Here is a 14,075-nt window from a genome sequence, read left to right on the forward strand (position 1 = left end):
ACCATCCCCGTGCTTGGAGCATCCCTCTCGTCATTCCTTGCCTTTTACTTGCATTAAATATTCCCACCACCACCGTCTAGACAGGAAGAGAAGATTCTCAAATTTTCCTCTATAAATAAATTGTACCAATTATGGTGTTCTCTTTTGTATGTTGCAATTGTTTCGTTCAATGAACATTATTAGGAGCGTCGTTAGAGTAATGCTCGATCTATTTGAATAGTTCAAACTCCCATAAAGAGCTTTCAGAGTCTAGTTGTTTTTGCGATTTCAATTTCAAAATTGCACCACAAAAACTGAAAGCTATTCAGATCAATTTCAAGAGATTATGATTTATTCTTTCAATTTCAAGAGATTATGAGTTATTCTTTCTAGCTCTTGCTATGAAGCTTCTTTCTAATGCAGATTTGAAAGCTTAAATTGCCAAACACGGTTATTTAGTCTGCATTTAGGCTAGTAAGGGATACACTTCCAAAAAACCCTGATTAAACATCATCTTCAAACTGGAGAGCACACGAATTCTGCCTCCTTCTATTTGCTTAGATGATTGCTTTCTACTTTGGCACGAAGGAATAGGAAAGCCCCCGTTATGTAGAATAGGGAGGGGGAAAGGGAGAAGAGAATATGGAAAAGAGAGAAAAGGAATAGAGAGAATATAGAAAGAATAAATAACTAGGTTGAAAGAAGAGAGAAGAGGCAAACTATAGTAATTTTTATTCAATCAAAAGCGTGTTCAAAGCAAATGAGTTAAGTTGCTATTTATAGATCTCAATTTAACCCTAAAAATAAATGCAAGAATATTCTAAAAATCCTAAAATTAAATAAAAAGGTGACAATAACTGCTGAAAGATAACAATAATTCAAATTAAAACAAAATACTCTTAATTAATATGAAAGTAAAATATACTTCATCTATCCAAAAATGTAAGGCATTTTTAATTGAATATCACCCCCAATAAATTAGTTATTTACTTTCAAACTAACTTTATTTTTTCATATTTATCTCTATTAAATATCCTACAGTAAATACAAAGTCACTATCAATGGAGGCACTTTGGAAAAAAAGACAATGATTACACCTCGAAAGACTAAAAATGTCTTACATTTTTTAACATCCAACTCCTCAAAAAATGCCTATATTTTTTAACAGAGGGAGTATTCAATATTCAATCTTTTATATCTTTAATTATTTCTTCATCTTTTTCTTTTTCATCCTATCATTTCTCACTTGTTTGAAGACCTCTATTTTGAAAAGTAACATGGTGGATATGCTCAGGAAGTATGATGGGATTGAGAGATTTCATGTTGTTTGGAAATCATTTCTAGTAAATTATATACCAATAAATGACATCAAGTAAACAACAAACAATTTGAGCATGTGAAATCATAACATACAAATCTAAAAATTCTTTCCAACAAACAAGATAATAATAGAGAGAACCATGTGATTCAAAAATAATTTGTTCTTTTGCAACTGCAATAATGTCATCACTAGAAGGTATAATAAACGAAAGATGTTGAACAAGAGCTGAATGAAATTGAGTATCATGATTAATAGTATTAGAACCCAAAACTAACACGAGTAAAGTTTGTTTCCATAACTATTCTTCTTTTAGAATATCAGCTTCCTCTTGAGTCTCAAGAATGATTATATTTAGACTAGGAGCAAAAAATTTAACATGGTTTGACTTAACTTCTTTGTCACATGCCTCAATCTCAAAATGATCAATGCTATTGCTTTCTAACACCACTTATATAGGTAAAAGGTCTTTGTTAGGCATATTATCTCCTTTAAAAGTTAAAGTATTAGGGTTTTCATCAGTTTTTAAGATGATAGGATTTAAAGTTTTTTTCTTTTAATGTGACTTCTCTTTCTGAACTTGACATGAACATATAAAATTCAAGTTAGATTGATCAACCAAATTATACTAATAGTAACATTGATAGCTATTAACATAATCAGACTTGGCTTCTCTCCTCCCACCCCCAAATTAAATATGGACCATAAAAATTTAATTTGAATAGTCTAGATTAAATATTTTTATTCTTATTTTTATTTTGTTTATTAAAATATAAAATTATTAAATATAATCAACAATATGGATAGTTCAAATTTAATATGGGTAGTTTGAATTTAATATTAAACATATATATAATTTTAATGTTAAATTTACACTATCCAAAGTATATCTAGATAGTTAATTTATAAAAATTAATTTTTTTAAAATATCTAATCACCAATCTGGACCATTCAAATTTAATATAGATGGTTCAAAATTAATATTAAATTTTTTATTAATGTTAATATTAAATTTGGACCACCCATATTAAATCTAAACTACCCAAATTAACAATAAAACATATTTATTAAATTTTTTAATAAATATAAAAATAAATATATTTAATCTAAATTGTCCAGATTTAATAAGAGGTAGGAAGAGGGAAGCCAAGTCCAACATAATTATAGCAGTGGTAATCAACATAATCACATTAATAACAATAATTATACTGATGATAATTAATATAATCACATTGACGATGTCAATATAATCATATTGGAGATTGAATGAACTTATAACATCATGATTGAAGGTGTTTTTCTTTTAATTCTAGGTAAAAAAAAGTAAGATAAAAAATGTAACATCTCAAAATTTGACCATGATTAACTAAGCCTAATTAAGGTGATTGAGTGTGAAATTAGTGTAGTGTGTTGCCAAAGAGGTCTAACCAACTTTTTTGCAGTAATTTCAGCCTTAAATCTGGCCCAAAGCAAAGCCGAGTTATCCATATATCGAAAAGAGAGGGAATTAAGAGAAAATAGCTCTGTGCTACATGTTGCGGCGTGTAACGCATTCGCTACAGCACATGTGTGGAAATGTATGAAGAATTGGCTTCTCGATGCCATGCGTCGAGGCGTATACCGCCTATGCCATCAGAAATGGTCAAACTTTTGCTTAAGTGAGCCTGCATTTATTTGAGAAATCAAAAGGAAAAAAAGGAGTAAATGAAGGGCATTCACCAAGCTCTGCTAAGGCTAAAGATTGTGAATCATTAGGGACATTTTGGATCCTCCAAACATTAAGAATAAGCCTCTTATACCCTTTTCTTCACCCTTTTTCATTTTCTTGAAGAGTTAAGTTAAGGTTTATATTGGGATGTTGATTTTTGGTCTCTAATGGCTATGGGTCTGAACCCATAAACTTAAATTAAGTTAATGAAAATTGTTGAAGTTATTTAAAACTACTATTGATGATTTATAAGTATTTGGTTAATGGAGACTATTAATGGCCAATAATGGCATTTATAAGAGTGGTTAAAGGTGTTAAATGCCATTAATGATGGTTTAATTGTGTATTGAGGCCAATGTGAGTTAGATGAGGCTAATAAACCTAATGGGTATTTTTTAAAGTGAGGTTGTAATTTTGGTGAAGTTGAGAGTGGTGACTTAAAATGTTGAAATTTATTCTAATAAGGATATTAATTATTATCCTTGTGATTTAAATTGTAGACTAACTAAAATTTTTATACTATGTGTTGATATATGCATGGCATGATCATTTATGGCGGGGGTTCACATAGGAAGAAGAGTAGTGATAAAATTCATATTGTATTCGTGGCTTACTATCATGATCGAAAGCTAGCCAGACTACTAATTATTGGAATTAAGAGATAGTCAATGTCCCATTATTGTTAAGGGACTTTTTTAATTGTTCTTCGAGGGAATTGAATCTAACTAATATCTACCAATTCATGAAGAAGCTAGCTCAAGGGTACAACATATAGGGATGAGCATCACTTGGTTTGATTTGATACCAAAATGTGTAAACCCTATCAACCAAGCAATGCTAAAAATATGAATTAAATTGAACTGAATAAAGATCAAACTGAAATTTGATAATTTGGTTTGATCAGTTAATTCAGTTTTGGACTTCATGTTGGGTTACTTGGACTTGGGCCAATTATGTTTTCTTTCTCTTTAAAATAGACAAGGCTTATATATAAAATTGGTCTTGTAAAATGATAGTATCCCATTTTAATGAGGGTTAGGGTTTCAACTTATCAAATTATATATTTACTTTTATTTAAGTACAAAATTTAAAGAATAAAATAAAGTAAAGTAATTAATGAACTAAATATAATTTATTATAAATAAATTATATATATATGATAAATTGGTTGGTTTGATCTATTCGATTTTAAATCTTACTAACTAAATTGAATAGATCAACCAAAATATTTTTTCCAAAAAAAAACTAAATTAAACCAAAAAATTGAATAGGTTGAATCATATAACAAAAATTTGATTTGATTTTTGGTTTTGCTTACCCCTAATGACACCTCATGATTATTAGCATTAGAGAAAATCATGACTCACAAGTAAGTATAGTAGCCTTAGTCAACTGATCTTCACAAGTGAAAGACTTGGTTAGATTGAGTTCATGGACGTAGCCATTAGATAGCGATCGATTTCATGTCAAATATATTAGGAGAGTATAAGGATGTCATTGATCATGCATATCATATTTTAGCCACATGATTGTTGATATTGTGGACTAACAACGTTGTTAAGGACACATGATTGTAAATATTGTGACCCTATATGTGTCTAATGATGATAATTTATATAAGTTTTGTATATGTATGGTTCCAGTCACATGGTTGTTAGTATTATGGTTGTGGCGATAATTTAAAAGGTAGATTTTCTTGAAAAAATAATTTAATTGTCATTTGCACCCATAACTAATTAACATGCATCTATATAGACTAGATTGACATTGGTTACTGAGTGATTGTACTCACCTCTCTCTTTTTAATATTACAAGGGCTAGCTCATTTGATCAAGATAAGGAAAAATGACCAAAGGTATAGGATTATGTGGAAATCTGACTAGTAGACCTTGTAGTATTATTTATATACATATTTTGTTAATAATTTGCCAATAAGGGTCAATGATTTTTGACTACTTGTACTATTTGAAAAATTAAATTGAATGTGTATTTTGTGCCCTAAGTTGTATGTGTTATGGTTGTAAAGTTTAAATATGGGCAAAATACTAGTACAAATAAGGAGATATGTAAATAGATGAATATTATGAATTATATGTTGATGTAAGAATTTGGCTTCTACTATATTTTTGTGATTTAATGGGTTGAGAAGTAAAAATGTGGTATTGGTGTTGTTTGGTTGTCTTAGTGTGTTGCACGAGTTCATTGTAGTCCATTGAATGTAATTTAAGGGTTGGTGTGAGCTCTTGGCACTTGGATTAGCAATTGCATACTTAAGTTGCGAGATATTATTAAAAAGGAGTTTGAAAATGAGTGTCCAACTTTTAATTGAAAAATTATTTGATTGTTAGACTAATTGTAACATCAAAAGTTAAATTCGATTAACTAAGCTTAATTAAAATAATTAAGTTTATTAGTGAAGTGTAAGGCCATACAAGTCTAACGAGCTTATTTGGTTACAATTTCAACCTTAAATGTGAGTCTGAAGTAAAGTTGGGTTACTCAAATGTGAAATGTAACAATATTGGGTTAACCCACATCACCACAATGAAAGTCAGCTTTACCTAAGGTGGTACTTGGGGTATCCCCCTCACCCAAGGGACTTCTCAAGACTCAATCCTCCAACCTCTCCCACTTTAATTAAATTAAGGCTAAGTCTTGTATTGTTGAGTCAATAATTATATGATGAGTGGAGTTTAATGATTATGTGATAAAGGAGTTTCATGACATAACTTGTTGTGGAGTTTGATGATGTGTATTAAATGTAACTATGTGATGAATATGTATAATGATAGTACAATGAGATAATTGAGCATGCTTGAGTACTGAACACTTGCCTACTATGGGCTATTGCATATCTATTCATTACATGATCATGGTAGGTGGGAGTTCACCAAGGAAGATGAGTAGAAAATTAAAATCCATGTGGTAAGACCTCCGTCAAAGCTTGATGGTTAGCATGGATTTATTGTTTATATTATCTTACTTGTTCAACGAGAATGATAGTTCAGGGAGAATGACACCCCATAGTCTAAAAAATGAAAAAAACCATGACTTACTAATAAGTTGATCAACCCTGATTAGGTAGCTTCTTACACGTGTTTTGGCTAAGGTAATCTCAATTTATAGACAACCTTAATGTGTTATAGCCTACAGTTTTGTATCAGAGGTATAAGGAGGATATAAAGAAGGTTTGATCATGCATATAGTGATAAAAGGGAACATAGTTGTCTATATTATGACCTTAGTGATAAAAATAATGAGATTTACCTTATACCTATGTGAAAATATGTTAACAAATCATTATCTTATGAATACATGCTAATATGAATGAGAATTGTGGTTAGTGTTTCTTGATCATGCTAAATGAATTGAGAGTAATATATTTACCACTTGCATTTAAATTAATTAATATGCATTAGTATAAGTTAGATAAACCTTAGTTACTGAGTGATTGTACTTACTCTACTATCTTTAATATTATAGGAACTAACTCAAAGGGACAAGACATAGGGAAATAGCTTGAGGCATGGGATTACTATCCTCTTTATAGACCTCCTTTTCTTTTTAAGTATTAATGTGTATATTCTTGCATTATATTGCCAACTAGAGATAATTCATGTTGTGATTTACTTGCACTATGTGTTTTGTTAAACTATATAATGTATTTTGAGCCCTAAGGTGTATATGTATTGATTGTGAGACCTAGAGTAGGATTAAAATACTAATGCAAGTAATAGTTGTGCATGGCACTTAAATTATGATAATCAGTTGATGAAATTTGTGATTGGAGCTCCCCTTATTGTTTTTGAGATTAAGGGGTTTAGCAATGAAAAATGTGTTTCATGTGTATCGATAGTAATGTGGCATGTTACATAGGTCTGTTTTAGTCCATTGAATGTGATCTGAGTGGTGTTTGTAGCTTTTAGCTTTTGGTAGGAATTTTGGACACTCAAGTATTGTGTAATGATGAAAACGAGTGAGTTTTGAAAAGAATGTCCAACTTTTGACTGTGAGATAATTTTCTTGTGAAATTAAAGCTATTAGATAGAGTTAAGAGAAAATTCTTTATAGGCAGATAAAATTCTTTATAGGCACCTAAATCATGTTAATTAGACGTTAGACAAAGAATTGGGGCCTATTAGAAGTTTGCCCCATTGCTATCAAATAATAGCAAAATCTATTGTCAAAATCGTGCAATACATCGTGGCGTATGGAACAGAGGCTCACAAGCTATAGCGCAAGTATGACAAGCTGTGGTGTATACCTCTTTTTCTATAGTGATTTACTATTTTTCAATTTTTACGCAAATGCACTAATTTTTTTTGAAATCCTATTCTTCTGCATATTAATCAAACTTTGATTTTTAATTTGTAAGGATCTTTTAAAATGTTTTAAATATTGAAAACTTAGGATCCCACTTGTATAATTTGACAAGTTTGATAATTACATTGATGTTTATAGATTAGGGAGGATTAATAAAGGTAATCTTACTTGTCTTACTTGGAGATTTTACAACAACGTCATCAGCTAGAGGTCAAAAAAAGCTCTCTTTAGATACCTATATCACCTCATTCAAAAATCGAACAGATAAATAGGGTGTGTCAGAATTTTGCTCCAGGAGCTGTCATGTGACAACTCTGTTGCTATCAAATTCATGCAATGCACTGCGGCATATGGCATAAAGGTAAACATGCAAGGGCATGACTGCAATATGCTGCAGTACACCTATATTGTTTTTGCAAAAATAATGTTTTCCAACTTCTTTTGTGAATGCTTTATATAAATCAGAAGCCCATGCTTTTGTCACATTCTAACTTTAATTTCTTTTGAATAAATGATTGCATAGTGTTATGAGTTTAGAAAACTTAAGATCCTTCTTGTTGAATTTACAACCTTAGTATTCCGATTGATTTAACCATGACTACCTATGACTTTGGGAAGTTAATGGTGGTTTAATAGAGGAAAACTTACAAAAAATGAAGGTCTAATATCCTATTTTAAAAAAAGGTTACCAAATTGACCTCTATAAAAGTAAAGACCCAATTCAATAAGCCTAAGTTTCCAAAAACTCAAAAGTTTCTCAAGGATCACACATATTAAATAACTAATAATTTGAGTAAATTTTTCACAGTAACCTTCAGGGGTTTAGAACCCTTTAGGGAAACCTATAAAAATTTTGACTAGCATTGAGTAAACTATGACTCAAATATAGGGCCAAACTGTATGCGTGAGAGTTGGGTATGGTTGACCTAAGATTATAAGAAAAAGGATTAAAAGATATCAATTTTTTAGGTTAAATTAAAGGAAAAATCATGAGTGAAGGAAGGCAAGAAAATATGGAACAATAATTAAAACAAGAAAGGAAGGAAACAAAAATATGGAGCAAAAAGAGGAGTTATGGTATAATGGTTTAAAATGAAGAAAATAAAGAACCAAAACAATAATAAGAAGAAAAAAATAGGTAGAAAAGACCCAAAATACCACCATAATGTCCAAAAAAACTCAGAGATTAAAATTTAAAATCAAAATATTTTACTACGTAATCTAAGGAGCTTTAAGATATAAACTTTTCTCAAAAAAGTGTTTCCATATGATGATTTTGGTACTGAGCAGGTATTTTAGAGTTAGTTTAGCAGTAGAAGTGAAGTAGAAACCTAACTCTGATGCCAGTTAATCTAGAACAAGAAAGGAGAAACAAAGAAGAGAATATAGAAAATAGAAAAAGGAGGTAGAGAAAATATAGAGAAAAAAGATAACTAGATAAAAAGAAAAGAGAAACTCAAAGAAAAAATAAATTGATAGCAATTCTTATTCAATTATATGTGAACCAAATGAATTAGGATCTTATTCATAGATCTCAACCTAACCTCGGAAATAAATGTGAAAATATTTTAAAAATCCTAAAACTAAATATAATAATAATAATAATAATAATGAAAAGATAACCATAAATGCTTAAAAATAATAATAGCTTAAATTAAAATGAAATATTCTTAATTAAAATGAGAATAAAATATTTTGAATCTTCAAATCTTTAACATCGCCGAGAAGGACGCCATCCAGCGCCGACAATGGCTTGATGCAGATGGGAACACTGGTGCCTGCAACTGCAAATAGTCCACCCACAGGAATTATTCGGATGAGGATCATACCGAATATTCTCCTCCGCTCTCCACTTCTATCATCTTCCGCTTTGTTAGCTGCGTCGACTGCCATCGGCCATCCACCACCGTTGATTCCAGGCAGTGGCAAATATCTTCCCTTCGATTCAGCCTGTCCCCTTCAACGATGTGCTCTATGGGCCTATTCTCCGCCTCACCCAACGAGTGCGGAGTGGAGGAGCACGAGTGATCAGCAGACTCGATTGCAGTAACGGGAAATCTTATCCAGGCTTTGGAGTACAATGCCATGCCTACGTTGTTGACGAAGATTAAACCAAAAGGAGTCCTGTGAATATTACATGAGCTTTCGGTGGAGTAGGGAAATAATGGGGATCTTTGAGGGAATATGCTTTTGCATTTGCATGCATCGACTATCATTATTCATTCGTGAGCCTGATGGTGAGTTTTCATATTCTTTAGATACTATTTATCCCATTTATCTTTGTTTTAAATCTAGGCCGCTGGCAGATAAACTTTAAAAGGGGCCCAAATTCTATACTAAATGTTGATTCCCACAAGTCCATGAAAACTTCAATCAATTGATCGAAGGGTCAAAATCGAAGGATTGATCAAATGTCTGGAAAGTAAAATGAAAATAATTTTTTGGGCCAAGAACCGGAAGAGAGATTGAGGAACATCCCGGTGGAGATTATTCCAATTGATCTATTTATTTGGGCCGGGCTTGCTGCCTGACCTCTTCCAACTACCATCTTTTTATCCCGGCGTGCTCCCTGTCTTGAATGTTTCCGTCTCAATTGTGAAGAGAGACGTTGCATGGTTCATTCAACAATAATAAATGTGATATTACCAACAAAAAATAATAAATGTGATGATTTTACTTAACTAGTGCCACTAATTCTTTATTCTTTTATAAAAAAACCCCCCTTTCCCTCTGGGAAACAATTATCTAAGGGCTGTCCTATTCAAATAAACTCTACCCTAAATATCACGATTAAACTTCAAGATAATTTTTCGTTTTTTGGAATGAAAATAGTATTAAAATCATGAAAGATTGCTATGCATGGTTTTCAAGCTTTAGGCATGAGTGGCTAGCATATGAACATAAGTATTAGCCTCTCTATACATAAAATTTAAATTACTCTTCCAATCCCTATATAGTAAGAATTTGGCTAGGTTGAAGATATCTCTTTAGGGGTGTTGGACAATATGACAATGAGTTATCAGATTAATTGCCTTGACACAGTTTGTGAAAACTTGGACACTATGGAGATTATTGTAATTACCAATGTTAGCATTAAAGCCACAAATCCAAAAAACATTTAATGTCTCTGTTTACTCCACCACACTTACCAATCTCATATTTGAATGAGCCATCAACATCAAGTTTTACATTACCTGATGTAGGTCTCACCTAATAATCAACGCTCTATTGAGTAGGCCTGCATCAAGATACTGAGTCCGTGGTAATTTTTTAACACATAGCACATCCAAATCCAATTCTCTCATACTTAAGACGCAGATATTTGTGAGCTCAAGTTGTATTGTATATTTGCAAGTGTTCATTTGTTTATGACAAGCCTTTTGTTGGTTTCCTTAACTAATTATACAGCTTCATGTACCTCTTCCTTAAATTTCTTGGATTTAAACAAGCATGTGTCTTTTTGTGCGTGGCTGTGTGTATGGATATGTAGATAATAGGACTATAACCTATACGAGCCTCTAATATGACCACACACGGCAGGTTGGTTAGCGTAATCTCGGACTTTGATTTCACTCCTTCATATATACTAGTAATATTGATTAATGTTGTCCTCGTGCAATACATTCGACTGCGCACACTACAACATTTTTTTCCTGTGGCAGTAGCCAAAAACCGTTGCTACAAGGTAACTGTTGCATATAGGTATGGGCAATGATTTTTGGGCATGGAACTTGCCCCTATATTCTATAGTCTAAAACAATGGTTTTTTCATATTTTAAGCCACAAATTAAACAACCATTGCCTATACAGTAAAACAATAGGCAATAGTTTTAGGGTACTGAAATAAGCAACAATTTTTATCCGTTACTTGTTATATAATTATAGGCAATATTTAAGAATTGTTAAAAAAATATTAAATAACCAAAATTTAAGAGCCTGTTTGATTTCTATTCTCATTTTTTATTTTTAAAAACTATTTTGAAATAAATTTTTTAAAATTATTTTTAAGACAATAAAATGAAAATTTGTTAGTTTTAAAATTTGAAAAATAGACTGATACTGATAGCTATATGTAATTAATAGTGATGATTAATAATAAAAATTGATCAAGATAACTATCATTTTTAATAATCAAATTTAGTGTATTTTAAAAATAAAAAAATAAAATGATAAAGTTGTTTCTATTTTTTTGTTTTTAAAAACAAAAAATGAAAATAATTTCGAAAATAATTAAATGAAAAACACTTATTCAAATAAATTTTTAAATTTTTCTAGTTTTAAAAATAAAAAATAATTTTTAAAAATAGAAAAAAATCCCTAATATTTACTTCCTTACTTGAGATTCGAATTGTAATTCACTTGAAGTAATAAGATAGCTGTGACCACTCTTTCAACAAAACTTTTAATTATTATAATGTAAAAATATTACATATAGATAATTGTTAAATTAAATTTTAGTTTTTTCTAATTAATAAATGGAAAATTAAGAAAATAAATAAATAAACAAATAAAAGAATATAGATAACTTATAAAAAAATATTTTTTTATTATTAAAAAAATATTAGAGGCAACAGTTTTTTTAAATATTTTCAAAAAGAAGATTTATAAGTAACATTTTTTTTGCCTATTAAAATAAGGACTAATTTTAAAATGTTATGATAAAAGTGTCATAATAGGCAATAGTGTTTTAAGTTGTCTATTTAAAAATTTTATTGCAGCATTTAAAAAATGTTGGAATAATTTTTAAATATTACTAAATATTTGTTACTTAAAGTAGATATTAATAGTAACACACAAAAAATGTTATTTATATCTATATTTGATAACATTTTTAAAATTATTAAAATAAAAACTATTGCCTAAAAAAAATTGTTGCGGTGACAGTGAAAAGAACTATAGGAATTGGGCGGAACAGAATACGAATATACTGTACCCCGTTTCTTTCCAACCACTGCTTTTACTTCCGAAGAAAATTTTTGTTCCCGTTTTTCCATTATTTTAAAATTCAAGACAATAATTATTATCATATTTTAGTTGTACCCCTGCATATCCTCACTATTTTCTCAAGTTCGGAGCAGCATTATAACATATTGTATTTTCTTAATTTATGTACTAAAACCTTGAAACGAAATACAGGCTTGCCGCCGCCTTGCCCCGTGTTTCTTGTTTTCTTATTTTCACACATGTATCCCCTGTCAGCATGAAACCCAAAAAGCAAAAATTCTCGAAACTAATGAAGATATGTTGTTGAGGATGATATGTATATACACTACCTGACCCGGATATCATCACGCACGAGTTTGAAGCTTTTGTGAGATTTGAAAGCACACGGTCAACCCATGTACCCCATTCCCTTCAATAATTCCTTAATTTCCACAACTGCTGATAATTTCTTAGTTGGCGTCCTGCTTTTATGTAAATTAATTAATAATTAATTATGATCTGTGATTGGTCTTTGGTCAGAATCACATGAAATACTGGACAAGTTAATACAAGCCTTAACTTATCCGGGGAGCTAGAGACCATGTTCGAGTTGATTAAAGCAAGCATCGTCATCGTGTCCTCCACTTGTTCGCCGCAACAAAGAATTGTTCTTATTTGTAATTAATATATCATGTGTCGCGGTTCTCCAAAAGTTGCTTGTGGAACAAGGGAATGATGGAGGAGCCAATCGCCTTCCCATTTTTCAATTTTTTTTAATATATTTCTTGTCCATTTTATTTTGTTGGATTCCAACTTTAGTTAATTTGGCGACAAGGGATATGGTCTCGGCGGGTGAACTAAAACAAATCAACAGCTCTGATGGATTTCATCTATTAATCCATTAATCAAAAAATAATTACATTTGAGTTCATAAGTTTATGGGAATGGTATTTAAATTCTAAAAGTTTGAATTAATGACAATTGACTTTTTTTAAAAAATGATATACATAAATGGATTCAAATAGTTAAAAACAAGAATCATACTTATAAGTTGAGAGTTATATTTAAAACTTGAAAACTTTACTAGATTCTGAATTTATAATTATTTAATTTTTTTTATAAAAATAGACAAATAGTGGCAATGAATGAAAATTTGTAGATAGGAGAATATGAATGAAGTAAGGGTGCCACTCAGCGGTAGATATAATACAAGAGCGAATGGAATACACATGGGGATTGGGAATGGAAGATATAGGGCCTCTTTGAAAACTTATTTCGAGTATAGTTTTTTATTCTTCAAAATAAGAAAATAAAAAAAATTATTTAGTAATGTATTTTTAAAAAATATTTTAAAAAACAAAAAAATAAAATATTATTCTGAAGAAAAAAATAAAAATAATTTTTAAGTGTTTTGAGATTATTATTTTAAAGAATAAAAAAGAATGAAAAAATATTTATTTTTATTATTTTTTATTTTCAGACCATGTTTTATAAAATATTTATTCTCAAAACAGTAAAATAAAAAATAGTTTCAAACAGACACACTGCTTCCCAATTAATTTTGATTCAAAATATAAATAATTTAATAAATGTAATTTTTTTTCATTTTACCTCTTATATTTATTAATCTAAATTTTTATATAAATATATTTTTTATTTATTATAAAGTGTATTGATAATTGAAACTATATATAAAAATAATATATATTTTTATGAAAATAAAATTTTTATTGGTATGGAATTTTTTAAAAAAATTACTTATATTTTAAATTAAAGGGAGCAAATGATAGTGATAATAATTAATACATACTGCTAATATATAGG

This window comes from Prosopis cineraria, unplaced genomic scaffold (genome assembly GCF_029017545.1).
Source record: "Prosopis cineraria cultivar Desert tree isolate PC_DT_omini unplaced genomic scaffold, ASM2901754v1 PC7, whole genome shotgun sequence".
Classification (NCBI taxonomy): Eukaryota; Viridiplantae; Streptophyta; class Magnoliopsida; order Fabales; family Fabaceae; genus Prosopis; species Prosopis cineraria.